Source organism: Mobula birostris, chromosome 30 (genome assembly GCF_030028105.1).
Source record: "Mobula birostris isolate sMobBir1 chromosome 30, sMobBir1.hap1, whole genome shotgun sequence".
Classification (NCBI taxonomy): domain Eukaryota; kingdom Metazoa; phylum Chordata; class Chondrichthyes; order Myliobatiformes; family Myliobatidae; genus Mobula; species Mobula birostris.
Genome location: NC_092399.1, coordinates 24,250,690 through 24,265,768, shown reverse-complemented (window position 1 = coordinate 24,265,768; position 15,079 = coordinate 24,250,690). Strand labels below are relative to the sequence as shown.

Genomic DNA, 15,079 nt, shown 5'->3' with positions numbered 1-15,079 from the left:
AATGCAACGTAAGAAATGAAGCTGTTGATTTGCACACCGCAAGTCCCCCGCAAAAAGAATTGTGATCATGGTCAGATTACCTGTTTAGTGAAGGATTAAAATTGAATAGAAATTCCGGCTGCTCTTCCAAAAGTAGTGCTATGGGGTTATCTTACATCTAGACCCTATGCTGCACTCAGCCAAGCTGAAGTGCTGGAGCTGGGCTTCCAGTGGAAGATGGTGTACGAGACCACATGGGAAAGAAACAGTGTAACATTTTTCCTCAGGATGTCAGAAAGCCCAAATTAGCCATTAAAGTCTTGGACACTGACACCGTGTCTTGCTCTCAACTAGAAAACTGTAGAAGTCTGGAAATTCTTTTTCTGTTGTATTTGCAAAATGTGAGATTGTAAGAAGCAAGAGGTAGTGCCGATGCTGGAAATCTAGAGCAATCCACACAACGTGCTGGAGGGGCTTAGCGGGTCAGGCAGCATCTATGGATGGGAATAAACAGTTGGCATTTTAGGCTGAGACCCTTCATCTGGACTGGAAAGGAAGGGGGAAGAAGTCAGAATAAGAAGGTGGAGGGAGGGGAGGAGGAAGTACAAGGTGGCAGGTTGGAGATGATATTCCATTTGGGTGGCCTCCAACCTGATGGCATGAACGTTGATTCCTTGAACCTCTGGTAACAGCCCCCCCTTCACCATTCTCCATTCCTGTCTCCATCTTACACCTTCTCTTCTTACCTGTCCATCATCTCTCTCTGGTGCTCTTCCCCCTTTCTTTACTTCCATGGTCTTCTGTCCTCTCCTATCAAATTTCCCCTTCTCCAGTCCTTTATCTCTTCCACCAATTAATTTCCCAGCTCTTTACTTCACCCCGTCCCCCTCTCCCAGGTGCACCTATCACCTGCCGCCTTGGTGTTTCTTCCTCCCCTCCACCCACCTTCTTATTCCGACTTCTTTCCTCTTTCTTCCCAGTCCTGATGAAGGGTCTCGGCCCAACATGTTGACTGTTTATTCCCGTCCACAGACGCTGCCTGACCTGCTGAGCTCCTCCAGCACGTTGTGTATATTGTGAGAATCTAAGTAGTACATGCAAGTTGAAATTCTGAAATTCAGTTCCATTTAAACAGAGGACAAAAGTTTTTGCTCTACTTTGTTTTTCCCTAGTTTTAGCCAACCCTTTGGGTCTCTGGTTTTATTTGTGGAATCAACATTTTTCACATTTGGACCAAATCCTGGCTATTAGACACAAAAATTTTGTTTGTAAGTGAGCTATTGTGTGCCTGCCACTGGAGAATTGAATTTGAGCATAGCTCACCCTGCTGGATGTCTATCACTTCACTGTTGTAGTTACCAATTACCAAGTAACTAAAGTGGTACAGGAACACTTCACTTCCATCTCCCCATAAACTCTTACAGTCATGATTAATAGGATTAGAGGCAAAACTATGAATGGAATGTCGCTTAATGATATGGATGATCTAGGGGAAGCAACTTTCAACACATCTATATGAACTTACAGGAGGAAGACAGCTGAAAACCTCCTCTTCCACTCTAACATGCTAAAAAAGGGAAGGTTAGAAAAAGTAAAATTATCAATGTCACTTACATTAAAAAATATATTTTAGTATCCAAATTGATGTAGCTCAAGGAAAGTCTGGATCAAAATGGCTTCTGAAGACTAGACTTCCCTCACCCCACTAAAGTAGTGGTATGTCACTTTGAAGAAGCCACATGAAGTTACATCAGGAGACCTTGGTAAGTACCATATGAGAAGTTACTCTGCATACTAAAGCTAATGAAAGTAATAGTGAGACATACCAGTCTAGTAGAGACACAACTAAATATTGTATATACCTTCATTTACAAAAGCAAGGTCTAATAGAGCTTGGCAATCCCACAGCCAATGCATTCTCTCAGCATGACAGTGGACAATTAGAAGCTAAGAGAAAACTTCGGGAAACTCCATGGTTTCAAGGTAACTCACCTGGTACATGCCAAATACATGGCCGAAATTTGCACCAACTTTATCCAGAAGAACCATAAATGAGTCATCTCAGATTCATCTCCAGAACTCCACCATTACAAAAGTAATTTTCAGGCAATGCAATTTATTCCATGTGGCAGCAAGAAATGATATAGAACGCTGGATTGAGCAAAGCCTCAGTGACTGGACAACATCAGAGTCCTGATAATTTACATTCTGGAACTAGACATGTCTACAATCACACTGTTCCAGTACTGTTATAATAACTTGCAATAACTCAATACATACCCAGGTATGTCTTTGTCATGAAAAGGCAGGATTTATTTATTAATTTATTTATTAAGTACAGAACAAAATAGACTCTTCCAGCCCTTCAAGCCATGCTGCCCAGCAATCCCTCGATTTATTTATAGCTAAATCATAGGACAATTTACAATGATCAATTAACCTACTAACTGGTACATGTTTGGACTGTGGGAGGAAACCAGAGAACCTGGAGGTAATCTATGCAGTCACAGGGAGAACATACAAACTCCTTAGAGGCAGTGGTGGACATGGAACACGGGTCACCTGTACTATAAAGCGGTGTGCTAACCACTACACCACTACGCTGCCCATTCCAGCTATTAAACCCAATCAGTCTGTTTTCCATCATCTGAAAAATTAAGGAATGTGTCGTCTATCGTGCTATGATTCATAGATTACCTGTTTACTGATGACCACTTTGGACTTTGTTAGGACCACTGAACTCCATGTTTCCTCATAACCTAAGACAAGACATGGATAGATTGCTGAATTCCAGAGTAGAGGGGGTTCTGGGTGAAACTTCCTTAACATAAAGATAACATTCAAGTAAGTGTGACATCTTGGAGACTGGTAAAACTAGAGTCAATGGGAATTATGTGTAAAAACTCTCCAATGATTAGGATCATCCCTTGCTCAAAGGACGATGATGTAGTTGTTCAGGGTCAAGCATCTCAGCCAAAGGATATTCCAGCAGGTGTCCTCCAAGAGTGTGCCCTTGGTCCAACTATCTAGAGCTGCTTCATCGGTGAGTTTCCTTCTATCATTGATATTTGCTGATGATCCAACAATGCTAATTCCACTTGCAGTTCCTCAGTAAATGAGGCAGTCAATGACTGCATGTAGCAGTTTTGGCCAATGTTGATGCCACACAAATGGCAGAAAATAATTATACCCTTTAAGGGAAACTCTACTTTCTTAAATAGTCAATGGTATTAACCTTGCCAAATCCCTATTGCTAAGATCCTGGGAGTCACTATTGATTAGCAATATAGCTGGAGTATAAATATTTTGGCAATAACTGGCATAAGAAATTAGATAACCTATGGCGAGTGATCTATCTGACTCTTCAGAATTCCTCATCGCCTTAAGGGCACTTGGGTTGGATATTAAATCTTGCCCTAGCCAGCAAAGACTAAACACCACAATAATAAAAAAACAAAAGAATGAAAGAACCAGTTGCGACTTAGCAGGTATCTTGCAGTGGTGTAGATTCAAGCCCATTCACCATATCCCTACACAGTCTAAAATGGATTTTGGCTTGGTGGGGAAGGAAAACTCTACTGCTGCAAAGTCCAGTAAAGCGTATTCAGTAAGGCAGCGGTCCCCAACCACCGGGCCGTGGACCGGTACCAGGCCACAAAGCATGTGCTACCGGGCTGTGAGGAAACGATATGATTTGGCGATATGAGCCAGCTGCACCTTTCCTCATTCCCTGTCACGCCCACTGTTGAACTTGAACACACACAAGGTCATTACCCGCGCGTCATCCATGTCAGTGCGGTAAGAAGATCAACTCCTTGAGCTTGCAAATGATGGCGGGCTGAAAAGTATGTTTGACATAACACCTCTGCCGGCATTCCGGATCAAAGTCAAGGCTAAATATCCTGAGACAGCCATGAAAGCACTCAAAACATTGCTTTAATTTCCAACATATCTCTGCAATGAATGCAACGAAAACTAAATTGCGGAATAGACTGGACATAAGGAACCACGTTCGAGTATCGCTGTCTCCCATCGCCCTTTGATAGGACCGTCTTGATTCAGGGAAACAAGCCCAGGGCTCCCACTGATTCAGCGATATTGGTGTGTTGCAATGATTTTATATGTTCATACGGGGAAAATATGTGCTGTGTGTTTAATATCCAAACGTTACTTAAAATGTTATGATGCTATTGACTTATATAACCATATAACAATTACAGCAAGGAAACAGGCCATCTCTGCCCTTCTAGTCCGTGCCGAACGCTACTCTCACCTAGTCCCACCAACCTGCACTCAGCCCATAACCCTCCATTCCTTTCCTGTCCATATACCTATCCAATTTTTCTTTAAATGATAATATCGAACCTGCTTCTACCACTTCTACTGGAAGTTCGTTCAATACTTACTTCAAGCTCCCCTGTCCTCCCCTGATAATTAACTTATCACTATATTCATGCGAGGAAAATATGCGCTGTGTGTTTAATATTAAATTCGTTAGATAAACCCTTTTAGAAATAAAATTGAGTGTATTAGCCACTTATCACCTATATTCCGGTCGTGATTAGCACCCCCCAACCCGAACAGAATCGCCAAAACGAATGGCAGAAAAAAAATCGGCAGGTACACGCATACGCACTGGTGCCCACGCAAGACGTCATGGTCATTGTAGTCTTTCTCTGGGTAAACACAACGTATTTGAGTGCTACTCTTGTCCGCTGGCAACCCTACCCACCCCCGCCCCCGGGTCGGCCCGTCCGCAAGAATATTGTCAATATTAAACCGGTCCACAGTGCAAAAAAGGTTGGGGATCCCCTGCAGTAAGGCATAAAACTGTTGACCTATGTAAGTCCTTACACTTATTTTTAGTAAAGAGAAATCAAGGGCTAATATAATTCCTGATAAGTAAGTTGGATTTCTATTTTGCTTTTTTTTTTGCTACTTATGGCTGATTAATTGCTGATAGTTTTTAAAAGATTAGCTTTATTTATCCCATGTACATCAAAACATTGAAGGACAATGAAATGTGTTTCAGCAATGACCGCACGATCCAAAGACTGTGCTGGGGACAGCCCACAAGCGTCACCACACTTCTGGCGGCAACATAGCAGGCTACAACTCACTATCCCTAACTGTGTGTCTTTGGAAGGTGGGGGGAAACCAGTGCACCCACAACAAGCCCACGTAGTCATGGAGAGAACTTACAAACTCCTTACAGAGAGTGGTGGGAATTGAACCCTGACTGGTGATCGCCAGAATTGGAAAGCATTGCACTAACCACTACACTACCATGCCGCTTACAGTGCATGGCTCGGTACGCTACTCCATAACCAAAACAGGCCATCTCCAATGGGACTAGGCCTCATTCCACTGTTTTTACCTGCTGAAGTGCAGCCAATGTTTCTGGGTGTCTGACCCATTCATATGAGAATTTAGCCTTTTGGTATGCTTTCAACTTTCCGACTGTAATTTCATGCTTATTTTCCAACATGGTATATTTCAAATGTTTCATAAAAATTCCATTTATGGATATAATATACAAGAGTGCCACAAGTTTGATGCAATAAGGTTGACGCCTTTACAGAAAGGTCTTGCCAAAGGGAAGAGTTTTAGATATGATGCAGAAATGGGACGTGCAGAAACAAGTTGGACTAAGTTGGTGTTGTTAGTAAAACACAAGTGCACACAAGTTATTTTCCACTCTCTGTTGACTTGGACGAGTTAAATCAACAGCAATTTGGTGTTCTGCTATTGTAACTCATTTTAGTTATATTTCAATGAACTGAAAACAAAATTTCTCTTGTTCTTGACTGTGCTGGCAGCTCTTACATTTAACTCTTAACATGCTTTGCATTGCTTTCAAAGATTTGTAAAATTAATTGGGTTTCTCCAATTAGGATTATCTGTATTTTATAGCCACCTTATATTTTATGACAAATTAAATAATTGTTGAGACATTGGGTAGGAGGCAAGTGGAAAAGTGTTAGGTTTAGCACAAGAATATATATTAGCAAAGGTCCAACTTTAAACATCCACACAATGATTTCATCATAATGCTCCTGTTTTATTTGCCTCTTTTCACACCTACCAGACTCCCCAAGCCCCTACCCCCCTCATCACACTTTCAGATTTCCTCTTAAAAATAAATTTTCAATCAGAAGGTAACAAAAAATATGACAAATATGATTTAACTAAAAAGAATAAAATTTATATTTACACATATCACTTCTTCACAAGGAAAAATTAAATGTAAAATTCTAAATAAAGCTTATTTGATCAAAGCAGACATCACCAGACTTGAGAACAGCTGTTATCAGATTCTTGAATGAACCTCTCAAATGCTAAAGATGATTTCTTAATTTTTCAATCTACCTCATAACGGCCCTTGCACTTTATGCATTTACCTGAATTGAACTTTCTCTGAAGCTGCAACATCATATTTGGCGTTCAGTTTTTTATCACTATCTTGATGTGCTTATGTGGGGCATGATCTGTTTGCTTAGCACCCAAATAAACCTTCTTCACTGAATCTTGGTGCACACGACAATTACAAACCAGTACACAATTTAACATGCTTCATGTAGCCCTGAATTCCTATTTATCTTCTTCTGATGTCCTGAACATGTTCACTTACAGATATGCTGTATTAGCAAAAACTTATTGTTTACATCTCAAAGAAAGGAGTATCTTATCTGATCATTTCCATTTGTTAATTAATCTAATGCTAAACTTATGTCGATGGTAAGATCTTAACTGCTATATTGAAAAAAATAAGCACTTTGACTAAAGCAATACATGCAGAATATTTGATATTACAGTATTTGTACTTTATTTATCATAGCATTTAATTCCACTGCTTCATGTTTTCAGGTGGGATACTAGCAAAAAAAACTTATTGTATTTTCGAGCTTAACTAAGCAGTGAGCTATCTCATTTATCTATCAATTATCAATCATCTATCAATTGATACAATCTGTAATACAATAAAGTGCTGGTGTTTTACGAGGGAGATGCTGATGAGAATAGAATATAAAGCTACGACAAAAGACAAGAAAGTCACCAATACCACATTTCTACCGGTAACTTCAATCCTCATCCAGGCAGAATGAAGATGTGCAATCTCCTAAAACAAAGTAAGAATTCCTACCTTTCAATTTTAGTTGAACAAAAATGGAAACTTGTGAGCAAATCTTGTTTATTCTTTCATATCAGAATCCCATGCAGGCTACTGCAAACTCACTTTTTGCCGGAGTACATGATCATTCTGATCAGCAGTAGTCCAGTTCTCAATCTGTTAACACTATGAGACTTCCAACTGTGTACACATACCACCTAATGTTGCCATGTCTCTCTTAGTAACTGCACAGCCGATCTGATGTGTAAACAAACGCAAGGGGAAACAGATTGTAATCCAGTTCTTGACATGTAAACGTTATTTTAATCCGTTTCATGAAAATACTGCCTTGTTGACCAAATAAATCTTGGAACTCTGTCAATTTTACCAGTCTAATCCTTTTAAAATTTAAATACTCCCTTTTATTCTGATTCTAAAATATTGCTAGGTCTCAAGTAACTTTGTTCATTGTTCAGTAGCTTTGTCTAATTCAAATACATTTAAGAGCTTTAATTTGACAGTAAACAGCTCCACCTTTTAAAGCTATACATCCCCATAATTAACGTGTTAATTGAAACGTGCGTACAAGAAAAACACACTCAACCTTAAACTCATCTTGGAGTCCAAATTCGTGTGCTGTTTTACTACTTTTGTTGTTAGTTGTAAATTGCAAAGATAAGTTAACTTGTTACAAATAATATTGCATATGTACTAATTAAAATAGATATATCCATTCAGCAGCCAATATTCTAATGGATGAAAAAGGCAGCAGTGAATAGACTTTGCACACCTTGAAGATGGTGGAACCATCTTTCCTTCCAGTGAGGGAAGATTCACTGGAAAGGAAAATGGGGTATAATCTTCTTGGCCAATTGTATCCTCATCATTGGAACTGTACCCCTTTGAAGAAAGAGCTCCTGCTGCAGGCATGATAAGGTGTTTCCTTCAATTTGGCACGGAAGTTTTAGCGGATTCACAGCAGTCAAACATGCCTTTTGGAGTTCTGCAGGCTCTGCTTGTCAAAGGTCAAAGATACCCTCCCTTCTTTGTTTTGTAAAAGGTGGAGGATACTTACTTGGTTAATCTGGTATTTTTTTTTGCCAATGGTCAGTTTGTGAGGTAGTTGTTCCTTCAGCCACTTGAGCAGGGTTTTTACATTCTCCTGATGTTCTCATGTTTTTGTGGATGATTCCTCTCCATTTTGATTGGTCAATGCCCAGGGATTTTTAAGTTGACATGGAAGTTATATTTTCTTTAAGGGGGCATTTCTTTAACGTTTTCTTTGGAGCAACAGAAGCTGTGGAGGAGACCTAACGGAACTTACAAAATTATGAGAAGCACAGACAACCAGTTTCTTTCTCACAGAGTCGAAATGTGAATACACTGCCTGGAATGGTAGTGGGGGCAAATATGATAGACGCATTTAAGAGGCTCTAAAATACACAAATATGAAGAGAATGGAGGGGCATTGTGTCGGCAGAAGAGATTAGTTTAGCACTTAATTAGCTTGGCACAGCATCATAAACTGAAGGGTATTTTCCTGTGCTGTTCTCTTATATGTTCCATGACGCTTTGAGTACACCCTTGAAGCCTTTTCTATATATTCCTCGTAATCTCTTACTGTGACATAACTAGACTTAGTATGCCTGTTTTGATATTTTGGTGTTGGGTATGCAAACAAATTTGCCTGCCTGTTAGAACTGATGGACTGCAATAAAACCTCACTGCTGCACAGCTGCACAGATTGGATGGGTTGCACCAGAACTCGAGAGGGAGCAATATCCTTGCAGGTAGGTTTGCTAGCACGGTTCGGGAGGGTCTAAACTAATTTGCGAGGGGGATGGGACCCGGAGCGATAGAGCAGTGAAAGAAGTGCATGGAGTAAAGCTAGATCGAACATATAGAGAGGCTTTGAAGCAGAATAAATGGCGTAAAGACAGTAAGGTAGAAGGGCTGAAGTGTGTGTACCACAATGCAAGAAGCATCAGGAGCAAGGGTGATGAACTGAGAGCTTGGATACATACATGGAATTATGATGTAGTGGCCATTATAGAGACTTGTCTGGCACCAGGGCAGGAATGGGTTCTCAATATTCCTGGATTTCAGTGCCTTAAAAGGGATAGAGAGGGCGGAAAAAGGGGAGGAGGGGTGGCATTACTGTTCAAGGATACTATTACAGCTACAGAAAGGGTGGGTAATGTAGCAGGATCCTCTTCTGAGTCAGTATGGGTGGAAGTCAGGAACAGGAAGGAAGCAGGTACTCTATTGGGGGTATTCTATAGGCCTCTTGGTAGCAGCAGAGATACAGAGGAGCAGATTGGGAGACAGATTTTGGAAAGGTGCAAGAATAACAGAGTTGTTATCATTGGTGACCTTAACTTCCCTAATATTGACTGGCACCTGATTAGTTCCAAGGGTTTAGATGGGGCAGAGTTTGTTAAGTGTGTCCAGGACGGATTCCTGTCACAGTATGTGGACAGGCCAACTAGGGGGAATGCCATACTAGATCTAGTACTAGGTAATGAACCGGGTCAGGTCACAGATCTCTCAGTGGGTGAGCAGCTGGGGGACAGTGACCACTGCTCCCTGGCCTTTAGCATTATCATGGAAAAGGATAGAATCAGAGAGGACAGGAAAATTTTTAATTGGGGAAAGGCAAATTATGAGGCTATAAGGCTAGAACTTGTGGGTGTGAATTGGGAAGATGTTTTTGTAGGGAAATGTACTATGGACATGTGGTCGATGTTTAGAGATCTCTTGCAGGATGTTAGGGATAAATTTGTCCCGGTGAGGAAAATAAAGAATGGTAGGGTGAAGGAACCATGGGTGACAAGTGAGGTGGAAAATCTAGTCAGGTGGAAGAAGGCAGCATACATGAGGTTTAGGAAGCGAGGATCAGATGGGTCTATTGAGGAATATAGGGAAGCAAGAAAGGAGCTTAAGAAGGGGCTGAGGAGAACAAGAAGGGGGCATGAGAAGGCCTTGGCGAGTAGGGTAAAGGAAAACCCCAAGGCATTCTTCAATTATGTGAAGAAAAAAAGGAAGACAGGAGTGAAGGTAGGACTGATTAGAGATAAAGGTGAGAAGATGTGCCTGGAGGCTGTGGAAGTGAGCGAGGTCCTCAATGAATACTTCTCTTTGGTATTCACCAATGAGAGGGAACTTGATGATGGTGAGGACAATATGTGTGAGGCTGATGTTCTGGAGCATGTTGATATTAAGGGAGAGGAGGTGTTGGAGTTGTTAAAATACATTAGGACAGATAAGTCCCCGGGGCCTGACAGAATATTCCCCAGGCTGCTCCACAAGGCGAGAGAAGAGATTGCTGAGCCTCTGGCTAGGATCTTTATGTCCTCGTTGTCCACAGGAATGGTACCGGAGGATTGGAGGGAGGCGAATGTTGTCCCCTTGTTCAAAAATGGTAGTAGGGTTAGTCCAGATAATTATACACCAGTGAGCCTTACGTCTGTGGTGGGAAAGCTGTTGGAAAAGATTCTTAGAAATAGGATCTATGGGCATTTAGAGAATCATGGTCTGATCAGGGACAGTCAGCATGGCTTTGTGAAGGGCAGATCGTGTCTAACAAGCCTGATAGAGTTCTTTGAGGAGGTGACCAGGCATATAGATGAGGGTAGTGCAGTGGATGTGATCTATATGGATTTTAATAAGGCATTTGACAGGGTTCCACATGGTAGGCTTATTCAGAAAGTCAGAAGGCAAGGGATCCAGGGAAGTTTGGCCAGGTGGATTCAGAATTGGCTTGCCTGCAGAGGCAGACGGTCGTGGTGGAGGGAGTACATTCAGATTGGAGGATTGTAACTGGTGGTGTCATAAGGATCTGTTCTGGGACCTCTACTTTTCGTGGTTTTTATTAACGACCTGGGTGTGGGTGTAGAAGGCTGGGCTGGCAAGTTTGCAGACGACAGAAAGGTTGGTGGTGTTGTAGATAGTGTAGAGGATTGTCGAAGATTGCAGAGAGACATTGATAGGATGCAGAAGTGGGCTGAGAAGTGGCAGATGGAGTTCAACCCGGAGAAGTGTGAGGTGATACACTTTGGAAGGACAAACTCCAAGGCAGAGTACAAAGTAAATGGCAGGATACTTGGTAGTGTGGAGGAGCAGAGGGATCTGGGGGTACATGGCCACAGATCCCTGAAAGTTGCCTCCCAGGTAGATAGGGTGGTTAAGAAAGCTTATGGGGTGTTAGCTTTCATAAGTTGAGGGACAGAGTTTAAGGGTCGCGATGTAATGATGCAGCTCTATAAAACTCTGGTTAGGCCACACTTGGAGTACTGTGTCCATTTCTGGTTGGATAGGAAGGATGTGGAAGCATTGGAAAGGGTACAGAGGAGATTTACCAGGATGCTGCCTGGTTTAGAGAGTATGGATTATGATCAGAGATTAAGTGAGCTAGGGCTTTACTCTTTGGAGAGAAGGAGGATGAGAGGAGACATGATAGAGGTGTACAAGATAATAAGGAGAATAGATAGGGTAGATAGCCAGTGCCTCTTCCCCAGGGCACCACTGCTCAATATAAGAGGACATGGCTTTAAGGTAAGGGGTGGGAAGTTTAAGGGGGGATATTAGAGGAAGGTTTTTTACTCAGAGTGTTTGGTACGTGGAATGCACTGCCTGAGTCAGTGCTGGAGGCAGATATACTAGTGAGGTTTAAGAGACTAATAGACAGGTATATGGAGGAATTTAAGGTGGGGGGTTATATGGGAGGCAGGGTTTGAGGGTCAGCACAACATTATGGGCCAAAGGGCCTGTACTGTGCTGTACTATTCTATGTTCTATGTTGGCCTGAGACATTACACTGACATTAGCTCACATCATCAAAGTGAGGCGCAGTAGTGTAGCAGCTAGCCTAATTGCTTTACAGCACTGGCGATTACTGAAAGCTGTTTGATTCCCACTGCCGTCTGTAAGGAGCTTGCACGTTTTCCTCTGACCGCATCAATTTCTTCCTAGTGCTCTGGTTTCCTCCCACATACTAAAGATGTACGGTTAGGGTTAGTAAGTTGAGGGCATGTTTTGTTGGACTGAGCACAGCCCCGTCCTTGGATTGTGTTGGCCGTTGAAGCAAAATGACAGATTTTATTTTTTTCGATGTACATGTGATAAGTAAAGTTAACCTTTAAATTCATTAAACCGGATTTTCCATTGTTGTAACAGGTAATACAAAGCATACAGGAGATGGATTACTGTTGGCCTGCCGACCACTAGCTTAGACCTAGGTCTTGATTGTCAAACATCCTTTTCCTCAAAGGCTGTGCTGGAGTACTGTGCTGTACCTAATAAAGTGGCCGCTGGCTGTATGTTTGTGGCTTTCTGCAGCTGTATCCCATCCACTGGGGTGTATGGCGTGTCAGGGAGGGGTAGCACCTCTGGTGGGGGAACATGTCACGTCCTTTTCAGGGCGGTTAGTCCACCTTTGGTCCCCACCTAGCACTCAGCTCTCACCTGTGGCTCCCCGTAGCTGTATACATGCAACAGCGGCCACACCCCAGGCAACGGCTTCGACAAGCCGGGTAAACCAGGTGAGGGTAGCCGATGAGTCTCAAACCCTCGGTGAGATAGGGAGTTGTCTATCCCAGTATGCAACAACAGACTCTGGCGGATTGAGCGGACGAGATCAATGGAAGGTCCAACGGTCAAGAAGGCGGTCTCTGCAAGCGTCGTGGAACGTGTAGAGCAGGACAAGACACAGAAGATGTCCTGGTCATCCATTGCACCTAGTCCCATCTCCAGCCGTCTCGACTCTGTCTTGCCACTGGATCCAGGTGGAAATTGGGAACAGAGAGTGAGGCTGACGCCGCACAACTCTCCCTCACTTAAATCCAAGTCACGTGCTAGTCTCGACACCATCAAATGGTGTTGAGGTCCTTATCAACGTCGACGATGGACGAACACAACACATCCCATCCACTTCAACGTGTGGTGTGTTCAGAGATGTTCTTCTGCACACTACTATGGTTATTTGAGCTGTTGTCACCTTCCTGTCAGCTTGAACCGGTCTGGCCTTTCCCCTCTGACCTCTCCCATTAACAACGTGTTTTCACCCACAGAACCGCTGCTCACTGAATAGTTTGTTTTTCGCATCATTCTCTGTAAACTCTATAGAGACCGCTGTGTCTTAAAGTCCCACATCAGCAGTTTCTGAGATATTCAAACCACCCTATCTGGCACCAACGTTCATTCCATGGGTCAAAATCACATTTCTTCCCCACTCTGATGCAAGGTTTGAACAACTAAACTTCTTTATGCCATGGGCCAATACCATTAAGCAAAGGGTCCGTGGACCCCATATGGGGAATCCCAGATCATATTCTGCATGCTTTTATGAATTGAATTGCTGCCACAATTGGCTGATTAGATATTTCCATTAACGAGGTGTACAAGTGAATGGAATAAAGTGGCCACTGAGTGTAGAAGTAATCCAGATCATGAACTTTTCTGCAGATTTGCTCGTGTTCATAAACTTTTTTTTTTGTTTGGAAAGCAATATTGTAGATCAGGGCCAGTTTGGTAGATTGACCTTTTGATTTGCAGATACAGAATGCACATACACATAATACTGTAGCTTGACACTGTGGTTGGAGTAATCTTGGCTCTGGAATGTGGTGCCATAAACTGAGTTTTTTCAATTAGATCTGAAGATCAGCTTTTTTCCTGCAAGATGTTTAAAGGAAAGATGCAGCATTGACGTAAGACTTGGGGGGAGGTGGATAATGCTGCTTTGTTTGACGCTGGTCTTCATTTTGATTGCTGTCACAGGCATGTTGATTAGGATTACATTTTGCATACCATCAAAATGAAAAGGTACAAATTTCTGTGGGTAATGTATCTAATTAGAAGGTAGTGTTCCAACATATTTTCCAATTGGAATCAAAGACATTAATGAGGCTTAAAAGGGATATAAACAATGATTACTACTGCTTCCTGCGCTTCTCCTGGATCTGTAACTCAGGGAAGTGCAGATCTGCCATTTCTTTACATGGATGGAATTTGCACTGTGATTCAAGGAGCTGCTCCTTGGCTACTGGAAGATAGTTGAGGAAGACCCTGGCAATGACTTCCCTTCTATTTAACAGCAAAGGGGCCTCTTTAATCAACAGTCAGAAGTTCCATCTCCAGCAATGATTTATTGTTCCCTTCTAAGATGTGGACAATGAGGATTTGTGACTTCTGCTCTTTACCACCCAAGTTTTAGAAATTCTCAGGCAAATTGTTGGCTCTAAGGGTCTTGTTTTTTTTAAAAAAAAAAGGATATGGCCTTTTCTGTTTCTTACTGATCAGGAGTGATGGGAACATTAATCCTAACAGGCTGGCGTCCAGGGCTACCACATCAGAGATAGTGTGGAGGTCTTCAAAATGGACTTCGTCAAGCACATAACTCCTGTAACTATGGTTTACTAAAATTGAATATTCACATATGTTTTCCACTGCCATGGAAGATGTTTCATTTGAGGTTGAAGCTGTTGCAGGTTACTTTGTTTAAGATATTCCAACTTCCATGCTATTTTAAATATTTTAGTGTACAATCAAAAAACTCAGTTAAGTGTGTAATGTAGGGTAACGTAGTTGCAATTTTGAAAGTTCATTTCACACGAAGCCTTTAACAGAGAAAAGCCACTAACCCTATTCTTAATTCTACAGTGATGATACTGTCAAATCCAAAACAATGCTTTCAATATAATTTTTCTTTTATATCTATCTTAAATCTCTGAATGCAGTTACCACCACAGAGCCAAACATGATGGACAACCTACTTATGGCAAAACTCAAAACCAGCAATGAGAAAAATTATTCAGTCTAAGAGGTTGAACTATTCTAGAATAAATAGTGTTAACTACTTTGGGAGAAATTGCATGCTTAATTTTTTAAACAATGCAATGTTATCTTTTACATTGAGCTGAATAACAAGACCCCAGAAGACCCCAAAATCTATCCCCAGATAATACATTTTCTGCACTTCAATGCTCATCA

At 41.9% G+C, this 15,079-nt stretch overlaps 1 protein-coding gene across 3 annotated transcripts in view; it reads right to left on the bottom strand.

Annotated features, from left to right (window-relative positions):
- Nucleotides 1-7,271, bottom strand: part of LOC140190482 (uncharacterized) — a 66,965-nt gene extending 59,694 nt beyond the window's left edge. For 2 of the 3 annotated variants that reach the window (XM_072247099.1, XM_072247100.1), the window contains exon 1: nt 7,124-7,271. The gene's annotated coding sequence lies outside the window, so the exon portion shown is untranslated. Of the gene's footprint in view, nt 1-2,676; nt 2,739-7,123 lie in introns of all 3 variants that reach the window. The other variant, XM_072247101.1, reaches the window with a different exon arrangement.
- Nucleotides 7,272-15,079: the final 7,808 nt, after the last annotated feature.